Genomic DNA, 10,988 nt, shown 5'->3' with positions numbered 1-10,988 from the left:
AATGAGTTTCCCCCAAGGTCACCTATCAATTTTGTTGCCCTTCTTCGCACTTTTTCCAACTCCATGGCATTCTTTCTAAGAAACGGTGCCCCAAACCTAATTTCATATTCTAGTGAAGGCCACACTTGTAAAGTGATAATATTATGTCCCTGTCTCTTGTGTCTTTGACTTTTGCTACGCAACAATATCCGGCTAAGGCTAAATTCACATGAGCGTGTCTGTTTTGAGCGCGTAGAAAAAGCAGCGTTTTTCCTGCGTTGCCGCTCCCAGTGTGTGTTTCGTTTTGGCATCCGTTTTTGATGTCCGTGTTGGTGCACATTTTTTTATTTATTTATGTTCTCTGCGTTTCTTTAACAACTGGTGTGTGTGTGTGTGAATCAAGGACAGCACACGGAAGACGTCCGTGTTCTGTCCGTGGTTTTCTCGCACCCATTGACTTCAATGGGTGCGTGGTGCACCAAAACACACCAGAATAGGACATACAGTGAGTTTCCTGCAACGGACACACACTGCATGAAAAGTAACGCATGTCTGAGTAGCCCCATTGAATTTCATAGGTCCGTGAAAAAAAAAAACAGACCGCACATGGACGTGAAATACTCTCGTCTGAATAAGGCCTAACCTTTATAGCGGCTGATTGGCATTGTGCTGTTATTTATTCTATGATCTACAGGTACACCCAAACACTTCTCAACAAGTGGCTCTCCCAGTTTTACCCCCAGGGCATACAGTGCATGCAGATTATTAGTACCCAGATGTGTAAAGGTCCTTTTACACGGGCCAGTAATTGGGCGAACGAGCATTCATATGAATGCTTGTTCCCGATCATTGCCCTGTGTAAACTGAGCAACGACCAGCCTATGAACGAACAAACGCTCGATCATCGACTGATTGTATTGTTCATGCAGCACAAAATCTTATAATTGTCGGCGGCGCGACCTCCTGTGTAAGCAGGGAGACATTCTGCTGACCTGATGGAAACGCGTGGGGACGAGCGATCGTAGTAATGATCGCTCGTCCCCATACGTGACTGATCTTGTGAAATGAGCAAACGAGCCGGTTCGTTGATCGGCGCTCGTTTTTATGGCCAAAATTGGCCGGTGTAAAAGTTGTAACCCTTACTTTTACATTGATTCACATTGAATCTTATTTGCCAAGTGGCTGCCCAAGCACCGTGTCCAAGTCGGCTTGTAATTTATAAAGTTCTTTTATAGACTGTTACGTTACATAGATTGGTGTCATCGGCAGAGACAGAAACCGACTATAAGCCTGGATTCACACGAGCATGTTCGGTCCGTAAAGGACGGATGTATTTCGGCTGCAAGTCCCGGACCGAACACAGTGCAGGGAGCCGGGCTCCTAGCATCATAGTTATGTACGACGCTAGGAGTCCCTGTCTCTCCGTGGAACTACTGTCCCGCACTGAAAACATGATTATAGTACGGGACAGTTATCCCGCAGCGAGGCAGGGACTTCTAGAGTCGTACATAACTATGATGCTAGGAGCCCGGCTCCCTGCAGTGTGTTCGGTCCGGGACTTGCGGCTGAAATACGGTCCGTACTTTACGGACTGAACATGCTCGTGTGAATCCGGCCTAACTTCCATCCTCTAAATAATTTATAAATACTTTAAACAATACTGAACCTTGGAATACGCCACTGATAGCCGCGGACCCTTCAGTGGATGAATCATCGACCACATTTCCCTGGATACGTTCCCTGAGCCGGTTTTCGATCCAATTACAAACTTTACTTTCTAAACCGTGAAATAATTGCGTAGCTGTGCAGTGTGTTTAGTATTATACCATGCTTGTAATAGGATACACAGAAATGTCCGCATATTTACGTTCCCCCTCCCAGCTTGGAGCTTTGTAGTGATGACAGTACGAAAGAATTGGCCGAATGATTCTAGAGTTGGTTTAATAACCTTTACAGGAACGGGAATGATGGTGAAACAGTTCTCATAAGTAGTCATTACCGAACTGGGTCTTGGTCATAACCGGTTTCATCAGATGGCATTTCATCAACTATATAAAGAAAAACGGCTGTTCGTGAAGATGTTGCAGGTGGTCTATGATGCCTTCGGTTTTGGTAAATTCCTTTTAGATTGTCATAGCTGAACATCTGGATATTTGCAGTAATCCACACCAAATGTTTAATTCTGGCACAGAAGAGATTTATAGCGGTATCTTAAAGAGTTAGAGCGCAGCTTTTCTCATTTCTTTCAGTCGGAAGATGTCTTTACCACTCTTCTTTCTACTGAAACTTTTTGAAAAGTAGAATTAAAGGGCAATTACACCCTGGTTCATCTTACTTTCTGTAGAACTACCAAGCTCTTTCAGTGTTGCCCAGAAATTTCGACTTTAGGTCTTACAAAATTCTTGTGAAAAAACGTGGCCTTCTCATGTGACCGTCGGTGATGGAATTGGGTTGTACGAATTCGGCAACTGCAAACACGAGGAGATGAGTACGGAGTCGATGAACTTTGATATATGTCTAAAAAGACCTTTTTGTGTTTTCATTGTTATCTCTTATCCATAAAGGAATGGATGAGGGCCTATACCAACCCATCTCCAATGGGAAAAAAAAATTGTCTCTCCTCCCTATGTGACCTTTATTCTTCCTATTCAAATTTTCCTTTCTATCTATAAACCTTAGTGAAGTATTTTCATTTTCTTCTAGGGAAGAGAGCTTGGTCAGCTCAGAGGCCACCATAGTAGTCACCACCTGTTCCACATTGACCATAGTAGTCACCACCTGTTCCACGTTGACCAGAATGGTCACCACAGTTTTCCCTTCTATGGTTCCAAAGAAATACTGGGGTTCAGTGCAATGTTTTTACTTGTATAGGCTGACATTTATAATGGCCCTTAGTCCGAGCCCGACCACTGTTCTAATGATGCAAACTAAAAGCAACATACTGTAGATCCCTATGATGCTGTTTGTTCGGGTCATTACACCTAGTCGGGGCGCGACTTGTATTTGTTATACTTACGTACAGCCGTCTAAATGAGGCCTTACTCTGAGTGGTTGAAGGTCGAGGTGGTCATTTCCAATGCCCTTTCAACCAGGAAGTCCAAATCCTTTCATTGCAACCGATCCTTTTGGTAGGGTGCCTAGTGGAAGCGGTGGCCCTGTATTTCTAGTACACAATTGTCCCAATAAGGAGCACTTTAGTTTTAAGCTGATGTGGCTCTTCTTAGGCCATCTACTTTAATGTGAAAGAGGTTTCTTAGGGTGTCAACTAAAACCTTGAGATGTAAAGGCTGTGTTGATTCTTTAAGTGGCTACTCTAATGTAAGATTTAAAAACAAACATTCTTTTCATGCATGTCACAAAATCTGGAAATCATATAGATCAATTAAAGTGCATTAATTAATATGTTTTAATCCAGTTTTACACTGTTTCTATTAGAAGGGCTAGACCTTAACCTTTAAAGCTAAAATTAAGATTTCATCCAATTGAATTAATTTCCGAAAGCAGATGGCCTAACTTCCGTCCAAAAGCATTTATCACCTATCCACTGGAGATTCCAGATTGATGGAGGTCATTAGAATGATCGCTTAAACAGTGGGACTCTGTGCCCCCAGCTGCATGCCCGTGGCTAGAAGGAGTTTGTATGAAGCAGCGCTCGAACTGCCCCGGTCCCCTGTAAGTGCTATTATTATCTGCCCCGGTCACCTGTAAGTGCTATTATTATCTGCTAGATCTGCCCCGGTCACCTGTAAGTGCTACTATTATCTGCTAGATCTGCCCCGGTCACCTGTAAGTGCTACTATTATCTGCTAGATCTGCCCCGGTCACCTGTAAGTGCTACTATTATCTGCTAGATCTGCCCAAGTCACCTGTAAGTGCTATTATTATCTGCTGGATCTGTCCCTGTCACCTGTAAGTGCTATTATTATCTGCTGGATCTGTCCCTGTCACCTGTAAGTGCTATTATCTGATAGGTCTGCCCCAGTCGTCTGTATTTTATAATTGTGATGTGGAAGCATCAAGAAGTAACAACAGCTCAGCTACGAAATTGTAAACTACATTACTCACAGCGGGCCACTGAGTGCTGCTCATGGTGTGTAAAAATCGCCTATTTTCCGTTGTATCAGTCACTACAGAGATCCACAATGCAAGTGACATCAGCACCGGAACAGTGTGTCCGGAGCATCATGGAATTGGTTTCCATGGTTGTTGCATAGCAGCCTAAGCGTATGTTCTCACACTAGACTAAAAACAGCTGTAAAATACAGCGGTTTTCAAAGCAATACAGCCCCTGATTTTCAGCTGTTTTTAAAGCATTAAGCGTTTTTTACGGCCATTTTTTGAGCTGTTTTTCTATAGAGACAATGAAAAATGGCTCAAGAAGTGCCATGCGTAAAAAACGCCCCGTGGGAACGAAACGCAGTATTTCCTATTGAACTCAGTGGGCAAATATTTGGAGGCGTTCAGCCCCCGTATTTGCAGCTGGTTTTTTTTTAAGGCGTTTACAGCCCAAAAAACGGCTGAAAATAAACCGTGTGAACATACCCTTAGATTATCATGCGCAATGCCAAGCGTCGGCTGGAGTGGTATAAAGCACGCCGCCACTGAACTATGGAGCTGTGTGTTCTCTGGAGTGATGAATCATGGCTCACTATCTGGCAGTCAGATGGAGGTATTTGGGTTTGGAGAATGACATGAGAACGCTTCCTACCGAAATGCATATTGCCTACTGTAAGGTTTGGTGGAGGAGGGGTAATAGTCTGGGGAAGTTTTTCAGGATACGGCCCCTTATTTCCAGTGAAGGCTAATGTTAATACTACTGCATACAAAGACATGTTACACAATTATAGCTTCCATCGTTGTGGTAACAGTTTGGGGTTCCAGCTTGACTTTGTCCCTGTGCACACAGCGAATTCCAAAAAGACATGGCGTGTGGAGTTTGGTGTGTAGGAACTCACCTTAACGCTTATTTTGGAATGGGATGTCCAACTAGCTCATATAGGTGTGATGGTCAGGTGTCCACATACTTTTGGCTATATAGTGTTCATGGAACTCATAGGATACCAAAAACACCGAATGGAAAGATACGGTCAAAATGAGGTACCATAAAGAACTTCTCTAAAGCAGTTTGAGCATCCCAACTTAATTTTTCCCAACTTAATGCCCATTGGTACCAATTTTTCCCAACTTAATGCCCATTGGTACCAATTTTTCCCAACTTAATGCCCATTGGTACCAATTTTTCATACAGTTGTATGCATGAGGTTTAATATTTATTGTAGCATTGTTTTTCCATGCTCATGAAGGAAACCACGCCAGAACCATACGCACCCCATTGTAAGTCAATAGGGTCCCTCAGAAGCCGGTGGTATGAACGGAAGCCTCAACACAAATGTTAACAGCGCCTAAGGGATGATGTAATCCACAAACTCCACAAAAAGATTTCTTACAAATTTCCAAAAATGTTCTTACTATCGAATATATCTTTTTGTCCTTGGTTTTGCCCTTGGAACAACCTATAAGATTCTCAAATTGGATTCAAATTGTGAAGCTCATCAAATTTGAGTCTCCCGTTTTTTATTTTATTTTTTTAAGTTTTACATAGCAAATATTTCAGAAAAACAAATTCCCTCATATCCGTTTTCTTGTGAACGAACAACTTAATCCTCACGTTGTCCATCATTCCGGCTTCTCAACGTTCTGTGTTTTCTCCGTCCAATTTTTGAGCTTTAAATTCATCCTTGAAGTATTCTGACAGCGCTTATCAGCCACAGCTGCTCAGGAACTGCGATTGCAGACGGCCAATCTGTATGTCATGAAGAAAACATTTCCTCATTACATTTTCATGTCACCGCAGCCCAGGAGAAAAAAAACAAGACAATCTTGAAACAAATTGGACGGTAATTGTAGAAATTTTTAATCGCAAAAGAAAGCAAATGGAAAAGGCTTAATGGACAACATGCTCAACTAATGGGATCTGTTTCCCTTGTCGGAGAGAATTTAGTCTTGGGTTGTAAGGTGATGAAATGAGGGATGAAGGGAATAGACTGTCTAGCAGATGATTCACTAGCCGAGAAACTTTGATCAACGTCTACTATTAAGACATTGTTCTCTCTCCGTCCCACAGTTGGATGTAATAAGCAGGAATTATATCTCATGAGACTGTATTAAAGAGGTCCCCACAACATTATTGTTAAGAATAGGCTATAAATATTTAATCGTGGGGGTCCAAACCCGGCATCTCCGCCGATCAGCAAAAGGAAGGGGCTGAAATATCCCTTACATTGTTTAAACCGGCACAGCGCCCACATGTGGCTGTGTCTGGTACCAGAGCTCAGTCCAAATCACTTAAAGGGGTTTTCTGCTTTGGACAATCCCTACTTCTTAGAATGGTCTTTTGACGATAAGTTGGTCACAAAGTGTCCACCTGCTGGGACCCCCACCGATCAGCTGTAATCTGTAGGGAAACCTGTCAGTAAGTGTTTAATTTCCCTGCAGCGCCACCACAGGGGAAATGAAGTATTACACAGTGTCCATTTTTAATAATGTGTTGTCTGTGTAATACAGGACAGAACAGGTCTTCCAGAGACAGAGGGAGAGACGCTCTATGTAACCGCTCTCAACTCTGCACTCGAGATGAGGATCCTGAACACAGAACCCCCTCTATTAACCCAGAATTCACTAATAGGGTGTGGATGATGATGGGTTTTCCAAACTGGACAACCCCTTTAAATGGGACTGGGTTGCAATACCGGGCACCTCCACAACTGTATGTATGGTGCTGTGTCTGTAAAGAATGGAGTAAAGCCGCAACCCCGTTAATCTGCAGAATTGTTATTTCATGGAAAATACAATTTATTTATAGAAGAAATATGGTTATGGCAGTATGAGGTTGTCAACCATATTTCCCAGGCTCTTCAGACTAATCTGCTCAGTTATGTAGCTATACGGGAGCAAAATATGAATATCTGTATAACCAGGTAGATTTTCTGTTCATGAGTCTGAGAACACAAGTAGCAATGTGGTCTACATTAGTGGCCATATTGGTTGTCACCCAAAAATAAAAATCTATATAGAAGTGGACAAGTTACTTTCTACCACTAGGGGAGCAATAATATCCTGGTAACTAAATGATGTAAGCTGACAATATAGAATAGACATTAAAGAATAAAAAATGTTTTACTGGTTGTCACTTTTGCAAAAGCGTCGTCACTTTAACTTAAATAAAATTATTTTCATATAAACCATATAATTTTCTAATATACATACATATCAATACAGTAGACCCCTGTTTCTGCACCGTCCAATGGTATAACCCATGGTTGAGTCTTGTGTAGTGCGTCTGTGGACTATCTGAATAGGACCAAACATGGTGGTGTTAGTCAAATGACCCTGCCCCCCCCCCCCCACGTTATGGTATGTGACCCACAGCATTCAGCCAGCAGCAGGGTTACATGATATACAACGTGTGTACACGTCACAGAGCAGGATCAAAAAAATAGCTGAAAAGTGTCTAACGCGTGTAGGGAGTCGCTAAATTTATTCTGCCACATGCGCCATTTTGAGAAATTTGGCGCAAATGCCATTCCTGCCAGCTTGTAGATTAATGCATTTTACAGAGCTAAATCTCCACCAGTGTGTTTGAAACGCGTCAGTGATGTATCATAACCTGCCACGGAGGAGGATCTGCTTCTAATTTTACTTCTGGTTTATGCAAAGTCTCTGAAATGTCGTTTCCTTCGCGGTTGATTGATGAAGCTTTTTGTTTAATCTTACAAATCACAGAAGGATCTGTTTACATCTGCGTATGTCATCTGTCAGCCGGATCCATCAGAATTATCTCTAATGTTGTTCTATCCTCCTGAAAGTGAGGCACGACCAGGCAATCTGACTGTAATGAACCATTGTACACACACACACACACACACACACATATATATATATATATATATACATACGCTACATGGAGAAAAGTATCGCCCCCCTCTTAATCATTGCTTTCTGATGTTTCCTTCGGTCCTATCCTCCCAGGTGTAACATCCGGCACTCGCCCTGCAGTCACTTTACAGACATTAGTGATATGACGGGTCATGGTCAAGAGATCAGTGAATTCCAGCGCGGTCCTGTAATAGGACGTCACCGGTGTAACAAGTAAAATGTCTTCCCTCCTAGATATTCCACCATCACCTGTGAGTGATATTATTGTAAAGTGGAAGGGACTGCTGCAACTCAGCCACGAAGTGCAGACCACGTAAAGTTACAGAGTGGGGGGCCGAGTGCTGAGGAGCAAGTGCAGAAAAATCAACGCTTCGCTCACTCCATAACTGCAGAGTACAGACCTCCACTGGTATTACCATCTGCACACTGTGCCCAGGAGACTCATGGCATGGAGGCCGAGCAGCTGCATGCCAGCCTTACATCAGCAAGCACAATGCCAAGCGACAGATGGAGGGGTGTAAAGCCGCCGCCACTGGACTCTGGAGCAGCGGAAACTTGTTCTGTGGAGCAGGGGCTTAACTAGGAAAGACTGGGCTCCATAGCAAACTCTGGGGTCCCCTTATAGTGCCATACAGTCCCCTAGTAGATAGTGCCACACAGCGCCTCCTTAGTAGTGCCACACAGCCCCTTGTATTTAGTGCCATACAGCTCCCCCTTGTGTATAGGGCCACACAGCCCCCACTTGTATATAGTGCCACCCCCCCCCCCCAAGTAGTACAAAGCAATGGCGCATCCGAGAAAGTTGTATCAGCCAGGGGGATGTCAATCAAACATGGAAATTATAGTGCCACACAGCCCCACTTGTATATAGTGCCACCCCCCCCCCCCCAAGTAGTACAAAGCAATGGCGCATCTGAGAAAGTTGTATCAGCCAGGGGGATGTCAATCAAACATGGAAATGTGGGTTTGGAGGCAGGACTATGTGACTTCAGGATAGCGGCACCGCCCCCTTAACGCTTTGATGAGTAATTAGCATATAGTGTGTGCCATCTAAAAGTGGATTTTATTGATTTTGCTGCATCTGAAAAACACATACATTTGGAAATATTGTTATGTCATGTATTACCGTATGGTGGCGGTTCAAGGGGTTAAAACTACGAGACAGGTTCCCATTAAGTATACAATGAATTGAGAATAATTCTATCTGCCCTGCAATTTTGTTATTATAAATATATCCTATATAATTATAGATCCAGAACCAAGCTCTGATATATACGGCTCCAGAACCAAGCTCAGTACACATATACAGCACCAGAACAAAGCTCAATACATAAATACAGCACCAGAACAAAGCTCAGTACATATATACAGCACCAGAACACAGCTCAGTACATATATACAGCTCCAGAACCAAGCTCAGTACATATATACAGCACCAGAACTAAGCTTAGTACATAAATACAACACCAGAACTAAGCTCAATACATATACACAGCTCCAGAACCAAGCTCATATGTATATACAGTACCACAACAAAGCTCAGTACATAAATACAGCACTAGAACCAGGCTCGTACATATACAGTGAAGGAAATAAGTATTTGATCCCTTGCTGATTTTGTAAGTTTGCCCACTGTCAAAGTCATGAACAGTCTAGAATTTTTAGGCTAGGTTAATTTTACCAGTGAGAGATAGATTATATAAAAAAAAACAAACTGAAAATCACAGTCAAAATTATATATATTTATTTGCATTGTGCACAGAGAAATAAGTATTTGATCCCCTACCAACCATTAAGAGTTCAGCCTCCTCCAGACCAGTTACACGTTCCAAATCAACTTGGTGCCTGCATTAAAGACAGCTGTCTTAAATGGTCACCTGTATAAAAGTCTCCTGTCCACAGACTCAATTAATCAGTCTGACTCTAACCTCTACAACATGGGCAAGACCAAAGAGCTTTCTAAGGATGTCAGGGACAAGATCATAGACCTGCCCAAGGCTGGAATGGGCTACAAAACCATAAGTAAGATGCTGGGTGAGAAGGAGACAACTGTTGGTGCAATAGTAAGAAAATGGAAGATATACAAAATGACTGTCAATCGACATCGATCTGGGGCTCCATGCAAAATCTCACCTCGTGGGGTATCCTTGAACCTGAGGAAGGTGAGAGCTCAGCCGAAAACTACATGGGGGGAACTTGTTAATGATCTCAAGGCAGCTGGGACCACAGTCACCAAGAAAACCATTGGTAACACATTACGCCGTAATGGATTAAAATCCTGCAGTGCCCGCAAGGTCCCCCTGCTCAAGAAGGCACATGTACAGGCCCGTCTGAAGTTTGCAAATGAACATCTGGATGATTCTGAGAGTGATTGGGAGAAGGTGCTGTGGTCAGATGAGACTAAAATTGAGCTCTTTGGCATTAACTCAACTCGTCGTGTTTGGAGGAAGAGAAATGCTGCCTATGACCCAAAGAACACCGTCCCCACTGTCAAGCATGGAGGTGGAAACATGTTTTAGGGGTGTTTCTCTGCTAAGGGAACAGGACTACTTCACCGCATCAATGGGAGAATGGATGGAGCCAGGTACCGTCAAATCCTGAGTGACAACCTCCTTCCCTCCATCAGGACATTAAAAATGGCTCGTGGCTGGGTCTTCCAGCACGACAATGACCCGAAACTTACAGCCAAGGCAACAAAGGAGTGGCTCAAAAAGAAGCATATTAAGGTCATGGAGTGGCCTAGCCAGTCTCCAGACCTTAATCCCATCGAAAACTTATGGAGGGAGCTGAAGATCCGAGTTGCCAAGCGACAGCCTCGAAATCTTAATGATTTACAGATGATCTGCAAAGAGGAGTGGGCCAAAATTCCATCTAACATGTGCAAACCTCATCATCAACTACAAAAAACGTCTGACTGCTGTGCTTGCCAACAAGGGTTTTGCCACCAAGTATTAAGTCTTGTTTGGCAAAGGGATCAAATACTTATTTCTCTGTGCACAATGCAAATAAATATATATAATTTTGACAATGTGATTTTCTTTTTTTTTTTTAAATATAATCTATCTCTCACTGGT

Source organism: Rhinoderma darwinii, chromosome 2, assembly GCF_050947455.1.
Source record: "Rhinoderma darwinii isolate aRhiDar2 chromosome 2, aRhiDar2.hap1, whole genome shotgun sequence".
NCBI lineage: Eukaryota > Metazoa > Chordata > Amphibia > Anura > Rhinodermatidae > Rhinoderma > Rhinoderma darwinii.
This window is presented reverse-complemented; position numbering follows the sequence as displayed.